Source organism: Bos grunniens, chromosome 16 (genome assembly GCF_055505025.1).
Source record: "Bos grunniens cultivar Pamir isolate PY7600 chromosome 16, Bosgru_T2T1.0, whole genome shotgun sequence".
NCBI lineage: Eukaryota > Metazoa > Chordata > Mammalia > Artiodactyla > Bovidae > Bos > Bos grunniens.
In genome coordinates this window covers 22,219,330-22,239,123 of record NC_141180.1, presented here as the reverse complement: position 1 = coordinate 22,239,123, position 19,794 = coordinate 22,219,330, and the positions used below count along the sequence as shown (strand labels likewise).

General features: G+C 40.3%; 1 long non-coding RNA gene across 2 annotated transcripts in view; it reads right to left on the bottom strand.

The window, feature by feature from the left end:
• LOC147356310 (uncharacterized) overlaps positions 1–19,794 on the bottom strand; it is a 567,448-nt gene that overhangs the window by 60,189 nt on the left and 487,465 nt on the right. For both annotated transcript variants that reach the window (XR_015142699.1, XR_015142710.1), the window contains one exon: positions 2,081–2,165. This is a non-coding gene — a long non-coding RNA (uncharacterized LOC147356310). The remainder of the gene's footprint in view (positions 1–2,080; positions 2,166–19,794) is intronic.

Here is a 19,794-nt window from a genome sequence, read left to right as displayed (position 1 = left end):
GTTACCTAAATTAGAAGACTTAGCCAAGGTCACACACCTGGCAAATTGTGGGATAAGGACTGAAACTTAAGATTCTTAGACTCCATACCTAATGCTTTCTTCATTGCTTCATCCCACCCACATGGTCATATTAGAGAAACTGAGAAGTGTCATAAGAATCTAAAAGCTATGAACAACAGCCCAATGCTCCTAGTCACTTCCATCTTCTGAGATGTACAAGTTACTGCTTTTTTGGTAAGCCAAGGAGAGTCACCATTACCAGATGAAAACTGATCAGTTTAGGTAGAGGCCACTTCCTGATCCCTGTGAGCTCTTGGAGGTAGAAGAAGGTTCCATGATAGCTAAATATTAATTTGAACTTCTACAAAACAAGGAATATGAAGTGGCTATCCCAGAAGGGACACCTTTGTCTGCAATCAATTTCTATGCAGCCCCAAATTTTTCCTAACTTGGATTCTTTTCAAGTGTCCTGCTTCTAGGTAAGACATTTTAAAACCTTAAATTTCATTTATGTAAGTGGGTGCGTATTGGTTATGGACAGGGAAGCCTGGCGTGATGCAGTCCATGGGGTTGCAAAAAGTTAGACATGACTGAGTGACTGAACTGAACTGAACTGGGTAGGTGAGAATACTTTGTTTGAGTTTGCTTAGCATTTGATTACATGAATCACTTTCATGCCCTTAAAAAATTAAAGTGAAATTTTCAGTCCTCCTGGCCTATCAGAGCCATGTCATTTAAACCCTTCTTTTCGGTTTTCCTTTTAGGGCTGTTTCCATGTCAGAATCTCCTCCTGGCTTCTAATTATGAAGAGAGAGAAATCTAATGGAATTTATAAGATGCAACCAATGCCACCCAGTCATCTCAGGACAGAATCGACCTAGAAAGCTCTTCCCCAAATTTTCTAAGTTCTAGCTTATTTCACAAAACTCTTGGACTTATTCCCATGCCATCCAATGCCAGGGGATGCTGCCTACAACAGACGCAGCAGCAGTTCAGCACCTCATAACCAGAACTTGCTGGGACCCATTTCTCAGCTTTTTGACCTGAAACAGGGAGAGGGGAGTGCCAGCATGTTCCACGGAGGTGTGAGAGTGCAGTTACTAAGGAAGCAGGCAGCGGCAGACTCCAGCCATGATGGCAGGTTTTGTTAAAGAGCCTGAAGGTGTCTGCTGCACCTCACACTAATTTTTTTTTCCCTCATAAAGAAGTTGGTGTCAAGTCATTTAATCACTGAGTGTTAAGCGAACACCTAATTATGTTAGGCTGGTGAATTCTTGGCTCCCGGGGGCTGGTAGAGTTTGGCTTTTATCCTTCTTTAGAGCGCCCACTTTGCCTTTTGCTCCTCACTCTCAGCTATGTGTTTCTTTTAGGCTACTTTTTAAGAAAGCTGTATTGAAGAAAATAGTTATTCAATGCTGAATCAAATAATGGGAACAGTCTTCAAAGTTTTCAAAAACTGTTTAAAGACTGAAAACTGTGATATAGTAGGTGAATGAGAGTTCTGGAATATAAAGAATACAGATTTAAATTCCACCTTCACCATTTGCTAGCTGCTTGCCTTAGGCAAATTACTCAAATTTTCAGAACCATAATTTCTGGAAAATGAATATAAGAACTTTTATCTTCACCCACCTGGCCAGCAAGTTTGGAGTTCCTGCAGGCTCATTTCTAAGCCATCTAGCCTTATTTATGTTCCTTACCTCGGTGATCTCAATCATGCCTATGATTTCAATTGCTACTTTTGTAAAGTCACCTCAGAAATGTCTGTCTTTGACACATCTCTCTCCTCTGCTGATAGGTCTTATGACCTATCTGATAATTCCACTTGGATGCCACTTAAGCCTCTCTCCTGTCCAACACGGGCTTCTTCAAGGATTCTCTATCACAAGATATGACTTCAGCATCCATACCATTCCACAAGCCAAAACCTTTGGCATTGTCCTTGACTGTTTCCTCTCCGTGTCCCCAGTATTCAATCAATCGGCAACTCTATCAAGTTCACCTCCTAGTATTTATTGAAATGTACAATTTTCCCATCTCCTTGAATGCCACACTATTACAAGCTACTATCAATTCTCACCTGTAGCATCATCCAACCTGACTGCCCTGTATGCACCATTGCCAACTTTCTCCAATCCACTTTCCTCTTAACATCCAAAATAATCCTGAAAAACAAAAATGTAATTCTGTTACTGTCATCTACTAAAAACAGTTACATGACTCTTCATTGCATTCGTGATGAGGCCAAAATCCCTTCCAAGGCCCACAGTTTTTTGGTTTGTTTTTTTTTTTTGGTAAATTATTTATTTTAACTGGAGGCAAATTACTTTACAATATTGTAGTGGTTTTTGGCATACATTTACATGAATCAGCCATGGGTGTCCATGTGTCCCCCATCCTGAACCCCTCTCCCACCTCCCTCCTCATCCCAACCCTCAGGGTCGTCCCAGTTCACTGGCCCTGAGTGCCCTGTCTCATACATCGAACCTAGACTGGCGATCTATTTCATATATGGTAATACACATGTTTCAATGTTATTCTCTTAAATCATCCCACCCTCGCCTTCTCCTACAGAGTCCAAAAGTCTGTTCTTTACACCTATGTCTCTTTGCTGTCTCGCATATAGGGTCATAATTACCATCTTTCTAAATTCCATATATATGTGTTAATATACTATATTGGCGTCTTTCTTTCTAACTTACTTCACTCTGTATAATAGGCTCCAGTTTCATCCACCTCATTAGAACTGATTCAAATGCATTCTTTTTAATAACTGAGTAATATTCCATTGTGTATATGTCACAGCTTTCTTATGTATTTATCTGCTGATGGACATCTAGGTTGCTTCCATGTCCTAACTATTGTAAACAGTGCTACAATGAACATTGGGGTACACATGTCTCTTTCAATTCTGGTTTCCTCGGTGTATATGCCCAACAGTGGGATTTCTGGGTCATAAGGCAGTTCTATTTTCATTTTTTTAAGGAACCTCCACACTGTTCTCCATAGTGGCTATACTAGTTTGCATTCCCACCAACAGTGTAAGAGGGTTCCCTTTTCTCCACACCCTGTCCACCATTTAGTGTTTGTAGACATTTTGAGCTTCCCTGGTGGTTCAGATGGTAAAGTGTCTGCCTGCAATGCGGGAGACCCGACTTTGATACCTGGGTTGGGAAGATCTCCTGGAGAAGGAAATGGCAACCCACTCCAGTATTCTTGCCTGGAGAATCCCATGGATGGAGGAGCATGGTAGGCAGTCCATGGGGTCGCAAAGAGTTGGACACGACTGAGCGAGCTTCACATTCTGACCGGTGTGAGATGGTACCTCACTGTGGTTTTGATTTGCATTTCTCCGATAATGAGTGATGTTGAGCATCTTTTCATGTGTTTGTTAGCCATCTGTATGTCTTCTTTGGAGAACTGTCTGTTTAGTTCTTGGCCCATTTTTTGATTGGGTGGTTTATTTTTCTGGTATTGAGCTGCATGAGCTGCTTGTATATTTTGGAAATTAATTCTTTATCAGTTGCTTCATTTGCTATTATTTTCTCCCATTCTGAAGGCTGTCTCTTCACCTTGCTTATAGTTTCCTTCATTGTGCAAAAGCTTTTAAGTTTAATTAGGTCCCATTTATTTTTGCTTTTATTTACATTACTCTGGGAGGTGGGTCATAGAGGATCCTGCTGTGATGTATGTCAGAGAGTGTTTTGCCTATGTTTTCCTCTAGGAGTTTTATAGTTTCTGGTCTTACATTTAGATCTTTAATCCATTTTTGAGTTTATTTTGTGAATGGTGTTAGTAAGTGTTCTAGTCTCATTTTTTTACAAGTGGTTGACCAGTTTTCCCAGCACCACTTGCTAAAGAGATTGTCTTTTCTCCATTGTATATTCTTGCAAGGCACATAAATTCTGATCTCTGCTTATTTCTTGGGTTTTGCTTGCCACTTTGCCCTTCATTACTCCATGAACTCTAGTTTCATTGGCCTTTTTTTTTTAAAGTGGATCCTGTTTTTTCCTGCCACAGGGTTTTGCACACACAATTTTCTTTGCCTCAAGCACTACTCCAACTCTCAACGCTACTGAATACAAACACACATCTTCTCATATTTACAGTTAGTTTCTACACATCTCAGGTAACAAGAGTTCTAACAGTATTTCCTCCAGAAAGCCCCCTGATCCAGGCTTTCCCATACATCTGTGTAGGTTGCACCATACCCAAGAGCATCTGGTTGAGGGGCAAGTTATGAATGCAAGTGGTCCACACTCCATTCTCTAATCCCTATATTCTGGCACAGAACCACATGTCCTAGACATCTTTCAAAGGTGTTGAGTGCTAGTCATCAGCATCTGTCCTACATCCGTTGTTGTTTAGTTGCTAAGTTGTGTCTGACTCTTTGCGACCTCATGGACTGTAGCCTGCCAGGCTTCTTTGCCCATGGGATTTACCAGGCAAGAATCCTGGAGTACATGGCCATTTCCTTCTCCAGGGAATCTTCCCAGTGCAGGAGTCAAACCCAACATCTCTTGCTTGGCAGGCAGATTCTTTACCACTGAGTCACCTGAGAAGCCCTCATACAACTAGGTCAAAGCTCTGTGTTTATTAGAGACAAAGATGTAGAGAACAAATGTATGGACACCAGGGTGGGGAGAAGTGGAGGTAGGATGAATTGGGAGATTGGGATTGACATGTATATACTATTGATATTATGCATAAAATAAATAACTAATGAGAACCTACTGTGAAGCTCAAGGAACTCTACTCAGTGTTCTTTGGTGACCTAAATGGGAAGGAAATCCTAAAAAGAATGGGTATATGTATAGCCGATTGACTTTGCTGTGCAGTAGAAACTAACACAATGTCAAAAAGCAACTATACTCCAATAAAAATTAATTTTTAAAAAGTTCTATACTTCTTGCTACCATGATACCATTCATAGTACTTCACACAATTCAAATTTTATATTTACTTGTATATGCATATGTCCATGCTCAAATGCTAAGTCATGTCCAACTCTGCAACCCCATGGACTGTAGCCCACCAGGTTCCTCTGTCCATGGGATACTGGAGGGGGGTTGCCATTTCTTCCTCCAGAGGATCTTCCCAACCCAAAGATCAAACCCACGTCTCCTGTGTCTCCTGCCTTGGCTGGCAGATTCCTTACCACTGAGCCACCTGGGAAGCCCGTTTACTTGTATAAGGGTATGTTTTTAATGTCTGTTTTAGCTCCCAGGAACTATCTTTCACTTAGTCACCATTTTATCCATTGACTAATATAATCTTTGACATCTACTAAGTGTTCAATAAATATGTATGGAATGAATTGATAATGAATGACAACATTACCATGAGGGTAAAGTTTTGTTTGTGAAAGCAGTACATTTTTGCCTAAAACCAAGGAAATACTCAAATGAGTAAAATCAAGGAAATACTCAATGAGTATTTGTTGGGTAACGATAACCCTGTATGCGAGACAGCAAATGAGACACAGATGTGTAAAACATCTTTTGGACTCTGTGGGAGAGGGAGGGGGTGGGATGATTTGGGAGAATGGCATTGAAACATGTATAATATCATATATGAAATGAATTGCCAGTCCAGGTTTGATGCAGGATACTGGATCCTTGGGTCTGGTGCACCGAGACGACCCAGAGGGATGGTACAGGGAGGGAGGATGGAGTGGGGTTCAGGATGGGGAACACGTGTATACCTGTGGCGGGTTCATGTTGATGTATGGCAAAACCAATACAATATTGTAAAGTAATTAACCTCCAATTAAAATAAATAAATTTATATTTTTAAAAAATTAAAAAAAGAAAATAAAATCCAAAAAAGAAAAAGAAAATGAAACAAATATTAAATGACATGGCACTCAAATATTAAATGACTCAGTTGGGGTCACAGCAACACAAAGTGGGCAGTGTGAGGTCAAGTCTTCAAGGTGATCACTCAGTATATGGAGAAGCTCTGGGAATATGTCCACAAGGGTCTTTGCAGCATGAACATGTCTATTTGGGACCCCTGTAATTCTTGTCCAGTATTATGTCCAAGACAACAAACTGGGAAGAGTGGGCTTCAGGGACTACCTGCTTGCTCTTTACCCTTAAAATATGGTCAGATAAAGCTAGTCATTTGATTGGTACCACTTAGAAAAATTAAACCAAAGGCAGGAGTCCAGTAAGACCTCAGTTGCCATCTCAGATAAAAATCATTATGATCATCATGGCTTGCATATATTGAGTACTTTTGTGACAGGCATTATGGTAAGTGCTCTACATGCATTATTCATTTCACCTACAACAATCCTATAATGTATTAAGTTGAGTTATATGAAGTTGTCAATATCTGACCCATGTGCCCCACCAAAATGGTAATTTTATATGTTTCAATCTAACAGATACATTACCTCCATTTTAAACATGAGTGTTTGGGCTGTGAGAGCTGGACCATAAAGAAGGCGAAAGGCCGAAGAATTGATGCCTTCAAACTATGGTGCTGCAGAAGACTCCTGAAAGTCCCTTGGACAGCAAGGAGAACAAACCACTCAATCTTAAGGAAAATCAACCCTGAATTCTCGTTGGAAGGACTGACGCTAAAGCTGAAACTCCATATTTTGGTCATCTGATGTGAACAGCTGACTCATTGGAAAAGTCCCTGATGCTGGGAAAGATTGAGGGCAGAAGAAGAGGGTATCAGAGGATGAGATGGCTAGTTCACATCACCGAATGGACATGCACTTGGGCAAACTCTGGGAGATGGTGAGGGACGGGGAGTCCTGGCATGCTGCAGTCCATGGGGTCGCAAAGAGTTGGACATGACTGGGCAACTGAATAACAGCAATCTGAAATTTCAAGAGCCAGGATTAGAATCCAGCTAAGCTTCTAGGATTAGATGGTGAACAGTCCTGACTTGTCTCCTGAGGGGCAAGTCGTAGACAGGAACTAGAAACCAAGAATCATTATTATTCTATTTTAATCTTCATGGCTTCTCCATATTTACTGTTTCAGCTCCACCAACTGTGTCTTTGTGGTGATTCATGTAAAACTCTGTACAATAAAATGGACTGTGTGCATCTTTTTTCAGGAAGACTAAACCCTACTTCCTATACAGGTCTGGACCTGGATAGAATTTCTGACAAGAACCAACACCCAGGGCATCTGCATTCATGTTCTTCCTACAACATCAGCTGCTGGGAAATACGAAGTCCTTCTCAGGTCTCTGTCTTGGCCAGGTCAGAACCTTATCACCAGCAACACAGAACTGACAGGAATTTTACAGGTCCCATGCTCCAGGTATCTCTTTTTAAAAATGAGAAAGTTAATTAAACAAGCATTTACTGAGCACCTACTAGAAGCCAGGGGCTATGCTAGCTCTCGGTCCCAAAGGTGTGAACCAGATAGATACAGCTCTCTGTGGAATTTACAAATTGAGCAGGGGGGGGAGTGATAAAAGGCAAGACCCTGTATTACAATTTTAACAGTGAAGATGGCCAGGTATGGGAATTTCCTGAGAAACTGACTTGAGTGGTATGAACACATCAGGCTAACAGAGCGTAGTAGCTGCTTAAGTGAAGTGGTCTGCTCAGGGTCACTTCATTAGCTGTATAACACAGCACAACTTACAAGCCTCTTTGCCTCAGCAGTAAGCAGGATAATGTTTGTTAATTGATAGACTTATGAGCTTTAAATGGGCATGTATACAGAAAACATTTAATGCACAATAGCTGCTTAGTAAGTGTCTGTTTCCTTCCCACATTTTTCCTTGTCTGGAACATTTTCTGCTATATGATATTGCATTTATTAGGACACAGAGCCCGTCAGAGTCAATAATTTCACTCTGTTTTGATATCTGTTTAACTTGTGGCAATGCTGCAGACTGGGCAGCATGATTGGAAAATTATGGCCTTTCTCATTACTGGGTCAGGAGCTTTATGTCACAGCCAGGGGCTGATTGCATTCTGTTTTTCATTACAGGCTTGTTCATGTTTTCACATGATCAAAACTAGTTATAACTAACTTACAAAGTAGAAAAACTCATATTTTTTCTGGCATGTCCACTTTGCCAGAGCACTTTAGAATTACATAATGGACAGTTAGGTAGAGAGGGACTGCTTGGGGAGGGGGGTTGTCTTTTTATCACTAATATGCTAATTATCATTATAAATACTTTTATCGTAACAAAAGCTATTGATACTTATTATATAATTATAATTATTACATTAGAATATTGTAATTATATTAACAGTTATTAATGAATATGTCTTCCACACACCAGTCACTGCTCTAGGTTCATCACAGGGAAAGTCCTGTGTGATTTCCTGTGGAGTCTAACAGTGTACTATAGGTGATAGGAACCCTTTGAAGTTTATGGCAAAGTAGTGATATGACCACATTTTAGAATAGGAAGATCCTTGAGAGAATGAAGAGAATACTTTGGATACATGGATGAGAGGTGTGGAGATGAGGTAAGAGTCCAGGAGAGAAGACAACCTATTTAGGGGCAAAATTGCCAAGACTGGATGAATGACTGATAGGTGAAGGGGCTGGGTGGAAAGGCAGGGGAATGCTCCACAAACCAAGAAACAGAATTAATAAAGAAAGGCAGATTGATCCTAGAGAAGGTTGAGTCTTGCAAGCTCAGTTTAGAAACTACTCCGTTTAAGGTGACATTTGCATAAGTGCAATAGTTTAAGCCCCATAACTGGATGAAAACCCCAGGAACAGTGGATAGGGTGAGAAAGTGAGAGAGCAGAGAATAAACCCCTGGGGAACAGCAATATTTGAAAAGCTAACAGAGAAAGAACTTGCAAAGGACAGGGAGAAGTGGTGTAGGAAGAAGTCAGAAAGTATTTTGGTGTTTATATATATAATTTTATATATTTAAAGTCATATACATATCAGATATATCCACACATGCACTCTTTCTGCTGCTGCAAGAATGTAAGCTCTATGAGGGTATGAACTTTTTCTATATCTCTAGCACTTAGGATAGTACTGGGTATCTAATACATAATTATTGACTGAATAAAGGGATGGATATCTAATGCAGCTATGAAAGTACATCCTAGAATCTGAGACAAGAGAGAAAGAACTAAACAGAAACCAATGTCAGATAACTATCCTCTAGTAGGTATGTCTGTGACATTTCCTCTGTCCCCTGATGCACACAGTGTCAACATGAAACAAGTCTGGTTATTGTCCATAATAAGCAGGCACTTAAGTTGAGTAGACCTATTAAATAATTAGTGAATGAGAGAGTTTATGGACAAGTACTGGTGGTCTTTAAATGAAAACTCTAATTAGTTAATAAATCTGTATAACCTTGCCTGGAGGCTCGGATGTTTCCTACCCCCCATCACTGATCGTTTCCTCTACCATTATGCGTCTCTTTCCTCCACGACTCTCCCTGATTGGACCAGCCATTGGAGGCTTGGCTTAGCTGCTTGCTCACCTCCTCATTGAAAGAAATTTCTCATTTTACTGCTCAGGAATTTCCCAGTCGGGAGCCTTCTCCCTCCTATACTAACATCTGCCCCTTCAGAATTTAAAGAAACTCAGAGATCGTAGCAAAGGATGTAGACCTGTAATTAGGGCTACACCTGCTACATCCAAGTAACTGAGACTAGCTAGAGACTTAAGCCATCTGTTCAATACCAATTCAAACAGATTCCAACACCAATGTGTCATGGGAGTTTTTGCCTATTATCTGTCCATTAGTCAGAAATTACCTATATGGGAATTGATATTACGATATCGGGCCTTCCCAGGTGGCTCACTGGTAAAGAACTCGTCTGCCAATGCAGGAGACTCAGGAGATGTGGGTTTGATCCCTGGGTTGGAAAAATCCTCGGGAGTAGAAAATGGCAACCCACTCCAGGTTTCTTGCCTGGAAAATTCCATGGACAGAGGAGCCTGGTGGGCTGCAGTCCATGGGGTCACGAAGAGTCAGACATGACAGAACACACATATGCACACTACCTCATTGACTCTAATAAGACACCAAAAAGATATGACAAATAGTATTGACCCATTTTCCAGTGCAGAAAGAAGTGGGTTGCTGAGAGTCAAGTTGTAAGAGTAAGTCAGGCCTCCTGACACTTGACTTGTGGGTCTCTTCTTTATGGCCACTATTGACAGAGATCTCAAGTCCCAGTGGGGAAGAAAAGAAGAGCAAAGTCAATACCTTTGATTTCTTGGCAAGGCCTCTGCCTCTGTAGGCTTTCCCTCAAGCAAATCCCTGCAAGCAAAGTCTCACTGGACTACCCCACCAATTTGAAAAGTACCATACGCATAAGGATACATTAACTCAAAGATGAAACTAGCATAAGTGATGATCACACTACAGTCACAGACTGAAGAATCTGTTCTTTTGTTAGACAAAAAGTCGATAGAGTCATGACTGACCTCATTCACAACAGTCAGCCAGCCCTGTGTGATTACTCCTACGATAACAAAGAAAATATAGAAATCAGATACAATGTTTTGATATCTCCCCAAACTGGAGAATTAAGATGCTTTACCTATATTTTTCCTGTATACAGAGAAAAGAATTAGAATCATTTACTCAACTGCTGCTGCTGCTGCTAAGTCACTTCAGTCATGTCCGACTCTATGCAACCCCAGAGACGGCAGCCCACCAGGCTCCCCTGTCCCTGGGATTCTCCAGGCAAGAACACTGGAGTGGGTTGCCATTTCCTTCTCCAATGCAAAACTAGCATGTATTAAACACAAACAAGTAAGTGGCACTAAAGTGAACTGTGTAAAAGAGAAGGAATACTGGGAAGGTGTGATTTTCTTTTAACAGCATTTCTGAGAGTCAGGCAGAGAAACAAGAAATGCCATCAAAATCCCTTGTGGAAGGAGCAAACTATTACAGTGTAAGATGTATCAATAAGAAAGGATGAGATGTAACAAAATTCATTCATTTTACAATTATTTCCTGGGCTCCTATAACATCCCCAATACTGTGAAGCACAGGACAAAGGTACTACCATTGAAAGATCTTAAAAATTATCAGAGAAGATAGGATATACACATTAAAACTAAATAAAAATATGTGCAGTATCATAGTATTTGTTGAGTGGGTGGTAAAGCAGTTTGTGTGACTTTTAAGAAAGGAGGAGGAGGAAGTCACTCTGGATTGGTGAAATTGTAGAAAGCCCCATGGAGGTGGCAGGAATGGTCCAGGTATCAGACAAAGCATAAAAGTTTAAAATACGAAGAGGAAACTCATTCCAAGCAAAGGTAACCATGCAAATAAACTCATGTAGATAAGAAAGCAGATGGCAGGTGGGTTATACAATAATGTTCGCTACTATAATGAATGTGCAACAATCTCAGTGGCTAAACAAAATTAAAGTTTATTCCTTTTTCGTATAGAGTCAAACTCAGAGGTTCCCAGTGAGTTGAGGGAGCTTCTGTCCAGTTATTTGAGGACCTGACTCTTCATCTTGTGGTTCTGTTCCTAGGTATGTAGAGTTCTCTACCTTTAGCTGATGGGTGGGAAAGAGGAGTGAGGAGGACTGACTGAATATGGAAAATGTTAACAGAGCAGACATAAGTGTGACAGATACACCTCACTTTCACCCACATTCCTTTGGTTAGAACTCAGTCCAAACATCACACCTAACTGCAAGGGAGGAAATGTGATGTGTCCAGGAGGACATGGCTGTGACTGTGACCACCACAAAGCAGTCTCTGCCACAGTGTGTTTGGGAGAAAGTACACCTAACTGACTATGGTTTTTCCAGTGGTCATGTACGGATGTGAGAGTTGGACTACAAAGAAAGCTGAGCGCCGAAGAATTGATGCTTTTGAACTGTGGTGTTGGAGAAGACTCTTGAGAGTCCCTTGGACTGCAAGGAGATCCAACCAGTGCATCCTAAAGGAAATCAGTTCTGAGTATTCATTGGAAAGACTTATGTTGAAGCTGAAATTCCAATACTTTGGACACCTGATGCAAAGAACTGACTCATTTGAAAGAGACCCTGATGCTGGGAAAGATTGAAGGCAGGAGGAGAAGGGGATGACAGAGGATGAGATGGTTGGATGGCATCACCGACTCAACGGACATGAGTTTGAGTAAACTCTGGGAGCCGGTGATGGACAGGGAGGCCTGGCATGCTGCAGTCCATGGGGTCGCAAAGAGTCGGACATGAGCGACTGAACTCAACTGAACACCTAATTGGCTGGTGCAGAGGAGGCTAGAGAAATAGATGAAATCAAAGACGGAAAAGTGTAAGACACAAGATTGCTCTCAAGGAGCTTAGAGAGGAAGAACAGGCACACATAAAAGGTTTAAAAAAAAATGAGCTTGATTCTCCTCGGGGTGCTGCATAAAATAGATGGGGAGGGAATTTATGGTGTTGAGAGGTTGCTCAGAGTGGCATGATTGGGTAAGGTTTCGAGGAGGATGTAGAAACAATGCTGGGCCTTTATGGATAGAATCCGAGGGGATTCAGAGAGAAATTACCAAGCGGACATCTCAGGTGAGACAGGTATAAAGAAGAGAGGGTAAGCATTAGTACATATGAAGAAGGTAGAAAAAGAATATGAGCAAGGGCAGCAAGATAATTATAAAGAGGCAGAGGTGACAGGGGGAGATAGAAATTTTTAAAAATGGCATTTATCAATGAGAGTCCTTTTGGCACTGGGAACAGTTCTTTATTTATAGGACTGCCGCACATTGCAGGACTCTTTTCATCCCTAAATGCCACCCATCAAGTGCTGGTCCTATCCCCGAGTGATAGTAAATTCCCCCATCCTTCCAAACTTCCCTCCTGGAGGTAGGGATAGAGCAGTAATGCCTCTATTAAAGGTATTGGCCAGAGAATAAAAAGAGATGAGGTCAGAAAAGCAGTCAGGAAGCCTTTGGTCTCTGGTCCCGATGTGAAGCTATGGAGGTTAAGGGAGAGAAAATAGCAAACAGGAAGCTACTGAGAGCCTTAAATTGAGACTGTGCTGAAAATAGTGTTCAAATCTGTTACCTCTAGGCTGGATGTCCAAGATGGTGGCACCACTAATTGGAAACTGTGCTTCAAATTCCACTTGAGGCATAACTCACAAAGGACTTATACCCAAATCAAGTCGATTAATCCAAATGTCACATATGGGCATTCAAATATTAAACAATAAATTCCTGAAAATTCAGGATGCTCTTAAATTAAGACCACTAAATCAGTCTCCGACCTCCTGAGGCTAGAATGGTATGTAGATGGAACTTCCCCTAATGAAAGAAATCAATCTGGCAAGAAACCAGAGAAGTTAAAGTAATTTGAAAGTGTCTATATTTCCTATCCACCCGGCCTTATTTCGTGAATGTTTCCACTTTTTAGAGAGCCAATGCAGTTATCTCAGACATGTCAGGTCCTTCAATACAGATGTATCTTGTCCTGATTCCAAAATCACTGAAAATGGTTCTCTCCCAAATAATAGGATTGCTGATTTGCCAAGGTACACTTCCATACTTATATCTTCTGCTCCTTGAATGGCCCTTAAAATAAGAGTTTTTAGCTGAAGAGCATGCTGAGTGAAACAGAACTAATCTCACTGGCTAGGAATGCCTGCTGCCCCATGATCACAGAGCCTGGTCTGGCCTTTGTTGACGTGGGACAATCAGGGAGGTCGGTCAGATGTACCTGCAGTCCTGATGGGAAATGTCACTCAGAAATGCCTCACCTGCAAGAGAAACATCTCAGAAAGGATGTTTGAAAATAACCATGATGAAACCAACAGACAGCACACTTAGAAGGTTTTAAAGGGGCAAAACACAGGTTCACACACAAAAAAACAAAAACACAGTTCTAAGGGAATCTCTCTCATAAAAGGAAGCAGACGATAATTTTCTCAAACTACCTGAATTCTTTTAAAATCACTGGCAACTTTTCTGCCATGATATTCCTGAAACCAAATATCATGTAGAAGTACAGGTTTCCTCTCATGAAAATTCAGACACCCCAAGGAGGGTTCTGATGTAATTATTGGAACAAAGTAAATGACTTCAATAGATTATTTTCCTCCCCCCCACTTTTTTTTTTTTTTGCAAAGAAGTGCCCTCATTGAAGGAATGGGGTTTTGATTGAGGAAGACACAGACAGGTAACTGACACATGCACAACTTTGAGGTTTAGGGTATTAGGAAGGTTTGCTCTTTAGGAAAAGAGAAAAGTAGGTTTTAGGAGAGAGATGGAGAAAGGAAAAGGAGCTCCTCATCCACAAATAATTAAATAATCAAAGGGAATTATTTTCACTTTAAGACAAGGGATAACTACCATTCTTTCAACTCACAAATATTTCTGAAATGTTTACTTGGTACCAGGAAGTGCCAGGTATGAAGTATCCAACAGTAAGCAACACAAACAAACAAACAAACAAAAAACTGCTGTCATGTGAAAACAGAAGAAGGGATTTCATCAAATGGGAAAATCAGCAGCTTCTTTGGAGAGTAGCAGAAGTTGGAGAGCAACACAAAGGCTGGTCATGTGAGAAGGAATAAACGCCTTTGGGAACAGATACAGCAGGGGTGAGAGTAAGGAAGCAAGGTCAGACGGCTGTGACCTTCTCAATGAGGTTGGAGATACTGGCTGAAAGTGGTTTGAAAAGGAGAACAGAGAATGTGTGCAATAGAGGAAATGTGTTCTTTACCTTGATAAGTCTGCTAATTTCCCTGCTCTTCGTCCACTAGTGGTATGGGGTATTATATATACCCTGGTTTCAATGAAATGATGAACAAACATTTGATAAAAGGCTGATGATCAGCCTGATGTGTTCACTTGCTTAAACCTTCTATGATATCACAACACTGCCAATTGCTCCTTTTGGTTTTAGCAGCCTGTGTACTTTTCGATCTTGTAAGAGATCATCTAGGAATCTCTTTAGAATCAATTAATCAGTCATCAGTATTAAGAAATGGCTATTGGACACCTGAGGAATTATACTTTAAAGGTCAATGGCAACTTTGCAGGAAAAGTCAGACCTGTTCACTCCACTCTGACTATATGGACAGACTTCTTTGCTTTTCATCAAATATTTTGAGTTCTCCCACCTCAGGGAGTTTGCAATTGTTTCCTCTAAAAATCTTCCCAGAGAGACATACAACTTACTCTTTTACCTCCTCTTCCATCAATTTTTTGTTCAAATGTTACCATTTCAGCAACGCCTGAAATCTCTTTTAAAATTGCAGCCTTACAGCATTCTCATCCTTCTTCCCCTCCTCTATTTTCCCACAGCATTTACTACCCACAACACACTATATAATTTACTTTTTAAATTATATATATCTCTCCATCTCCAGCCAAGAATGAAAGCTCTGTGAATGTGTATATATATTTTTGTTTTCTTTATTTTTACTTCTCTATTTCAGTGCCTGATGTGGAATAAATTATTTGTTGAGTGAATGAATGAAAATTATGGTTCATTCTATCTCTGAAAAAGTGAGCCTAATAAAGAAACTTCTTGAAGAAATTCCAGCCTCTGAGTTTTTGGTAATTGGTTTTAGAGTGGGATTATAATCAACATAGTTAATAAATATCTAATGTCATACCTATATTGAGAAATCTCATCAATAGAACCAAAGTTGGCCTAGAAAGAAGGAAAGAAGAGGGGAGGAGGAGACAAGGTAAAAGAGAAATGGAGAGACAAAAACCGCTAAGGAGTGACTGTGCAGAGAGAAAGATAGTACATGGTTAAAAGCAAGAGAAAACTAAGCATGTGAGGAAGTGTCAAATGGGCTGCCCTCTGCCATTTTCTCACCTTTCATGTCACTGAGGAAGTTGCAGAAGAGGGCATGCCACATCTGGGCTGGAAGCTTCCGCTTGCCAGTTCCTCTTGCCATTTCCATTGTGGGAGGCAGTGTCTGTTCTGATAGCTATGCTTTCACTGAACTCGGCAAGATCAGGTGAATTAATTACCCTCTGAGCCAACTGCTCACAGAAGATTGCTCAGAGAATTAAATTCATTTGAGAGTGCATTATTTACAGACAACATGCTCCTCTGAAGGGACTGTTAGGATGCTTAAGAGTTGTTTTTATTAGGTCTTGTATTCAAGACTTTGAATTTTAGCTGTGTGCTTTCTAAATAGGAGCAAAGCTTCAACTTATGTCAAAAGAGATTTCATATTCAAATATTAGCTTTTTACCCAGTGTAGTGCATTTAGTACATAAAGCAAGGTTAACTTTTACTTTCCTAGAGACTTTTAAACTCCCTCGGCCCCCATTATGTTCCAACAAAACATAAATTGTAAAGTCTACAGTTGTTTTACTGTATATAGCCCTTCCACGTCACCTTAAAAAAGGAAATCTTTGAGTTTCTGTAGAGCTTTTTCCTTTGATGACTTTGCATCAAGGCAAATTTTAAAGCAGACAAGGCTTATCAAGTTTGTTTAATCAATACTGCAGTTGACACCACTATTTGGTAACACGCCAATTCTTGAAGCAGTGTACAGCTCTCCACTTTACTTTGGAGGGTTATGTGTAAGCTTTATGTAGTGTTAAGAAAACAGTTTTAGGGTTTTACAGTTCAAAATTTGAATCCAATCTTATAATTCACTATAACCTTGAATATACTCACCCCTAGAATGGATAATCTATATCACATAACATTAGGAGTATTAAAGTCCATAAAGTGCCTAGTATAGCCTGTCACAAATGTGGGGAAGTAATTTCATCACACCTCTCCCTTCTCATCCTGTATGACATTTTTGTCTTACTCAAAGCTGCCATAGATTCTGGGTTCTACAAATCCCTGCTTCTTTTCAAATACAACGTGATCTCATTCAAAGTACATGAATGGAATTGGAAAGCTGACTTGGTACAGTTCTATGAAAATGTTCTCATCAGTGAGTCATTGAAGCTGTAGTTTAGGAGAAAACTCCCACATAGCAAGAGACAATCCCTGTTTTGCTTTCCTTTTGAAGTAAATGTAACCTTATAAATTTTGCCTTATAAATATAACCTTATAAATATAAGGTTATAAAGTTGGCTAAAAATTTTGTTTGGTTTTTTCTGCAACATCTTATGGAAAAATCTGAGTGAACTTTTTTGCCAACCAAATACCATATGATCCAGCAACCCCACTCCTAAGCATATATTCAGAAAAGATGAGGGCTTCCCATCTGGTTCAGTGGTGAAAAATTCACCTGCAAAGGCAGGAGTCATAGGAGACCTGGTTTCGATTTCTGGTTCTAGAAGAACCCCTGGAGGAGGGCATGGCAACACACTCCAGTATTCTTGCCTGGAGAATCCCATAGACAGAGGAGCTTGGTGGGCTACAGTCCTTAGGGTTACAAAGAGTCAGACACAACAAAGCATGCATGCATACCAGAAAAGATGAAAACTCTAATTCAAATAGATGCATGCAGCCCAATGTCCATAGCAGCACTATTTACAATAGCCAAGACATAGAAGCATCCTAAATGCCCATTAGCAGATGAATGAATGAAGAAAATGTGGTGCCTATATACAATGGAATGTAACTCAGTCATCAAAAAGAACGAAGTGAGGCCATTTGAAGCCACACAGATGGATCTAGAGATTATCACACTAAGTGCAGTAAGTCATATATAGAAAGACAAATATTGTGTGATATCTCTTACAGACAGAATCTTAAAAAATGGTACAAATAAGCTTATTTACAAAACAGGAATAGACTCACAGACACAGAAAGCAAATTTATGGTTACCAAAGGGCAAAGAGGGTAGGAGAGGGATAAATTAGGAGCCTGGAATTAGTAAACACACACTACTATATAGAAAGTAGACAAACAAAAAGGGTCAACTGTATAGCTGCTAAGTCACTTCAGTCGTGTCCGACTCTGTGCGACCCCACAGATGGCAGCCCACCAGGCTCCACCATCCCTGTGCACAGGGAAGTAAATTCTATGTTTTGGGATAACCTATAATAGAAAAGAATCTGAAAAAGAGTAGATGGATGGGTATAGATAACTAAGTTACTTTGCTGTACACATGAAACTAACAAAACATAGTAAGTCAAAACTCCTTCAATTAAAAAAAAAACTACAATTATCTCTTTGGTTGAAGAGGACATCCTTATTTAACCCAACTATTAAGTTTTATCTAATTATTTCTATTTATAGTTTTTCAGTTCAGATCAGTCACTCAGTCATGTCAGACTCTTTGCAACCCCATGGACTGCAGCACGCCAGGCCTTCCTGTCCATCACCAGCTCCCGGAGTTGACTCAAATTCACATCCGTTGAGTCGGTGATGCCATCCAACCATCTCATCCTCTGTCATTCCCTTCTCCTCCTGCCTTCAATCTTTCCCAGTGTCAGGGTCTCTTTCAAATGAGTCAGTTCTTTGCATCAGGTGGCCAAAGTATTGGAGTTTCAGCTTCAACATCAGTCCTTGCAATGAACATTCAGGACTGATTTCCTTTAGGATGGACTGATTGGATCTCCTGGCAGTCCAAGGGACTCTCAAGAGTCTTCTCCAACACCACAGTTCAAAAGCATCAATTCTTCGGTGTTCAGCTTTCTTTATAGTCCAACTCTCACATCTGTACATGACTACTGGAAAAACCATAGCCTTAACCTATCAATAATTCCTTTTAGAAACTGCTTAGACTTTTTGTAGCATCTTGTTCTTGTATTTTTTTAATTTTTTCTGTCATGTATTTAATCATTTCAGACATACCTCTCAGATTGTTCAATAATCTGAAACTCTTAGTCCAATTCCCTGATGTTTGGAGCATCTGCTGACTCCTGCATTTGGTAGAAGCTTCCCTGTATTATTTAACTTATTTAATCTTTAATATACTTTTATCTGTGAAAGATAAGTGCAGACAAGGTTGAGGCTTTAATTCTGAAGAATGGTTTTATATTTGTTTCTGTCACTCAAAATATCAGCAGCGTGGGACTGAATTTTATATTAATTTCTTAATTTGGCATCTCTCAGGACAAGAATCTAGTATAAATTCTAAACACTACCCTTGTGATTCATAGACCTGGCTTAAAATAAATCAGGAATGACTCTTTTTTTCTATCCAGGAGCTAGGCTAAGACATAAAAATGTCCTTGCCATCTTCCTGTGATCCTTCAGAGGTTGTTTTTAAAATGCACGTTTCACTCGAAGTTATAGCATTTGAATGGTTCTGACTTACACATGTACAAGTATGTTAAACAAGGTACTGTTAGTTCCAAGTGTTTGCCTTTTAGATCCAAGGCTTCATGCTTTTTACCAACGTGAACATAGATGGTTAAAACATGGGCTTTCAAGTTAGGCCTAGTTGGAGTAACTAGGATTGATTTACCATCTCATCCTATACAGCTGTACACGAACTTGGGTGAACTCTGGGAGGTGGTGAGGGGCAGGAAGGCCTGGGGTGCTGCAGTCCATGGGGTTGCAAAGAGCTGGACACGATTAGCAACTGAACAACAACCTATACAGCTATGAAACTTAACAAAACACATGAGACTACTGTTTATAGGTATGAATAACAGGTGGAGCAGACTGTGAGAGAGGGGAAAGGCTGTCACTGAGTCTGTGTTCACAACTGCTTTGCCGGGGAACCATGGTGCAGTTTCTAAAAGGTACAGTCAGAGCAAAGCAAAAGACTTACTACTGAGGAGGCTGGGATCTGAGTCATGGTAGTTGAAGTAGCTGGAATTTGTAGACCGTATCATAAAAGAGGAAAACCTACACATATTAGGACCGCGAGATCTGCAGGGAGGTTCCCCTTCAGTTTCTAGTTAAGGGCTGGACTGCATTTGTACAAGGTAAAACTCCATGAAGCCTCTAAGAGAGTGGCTTCAACAGGGGAAAAATTGAATGAAGAAAACCAAAGGTCA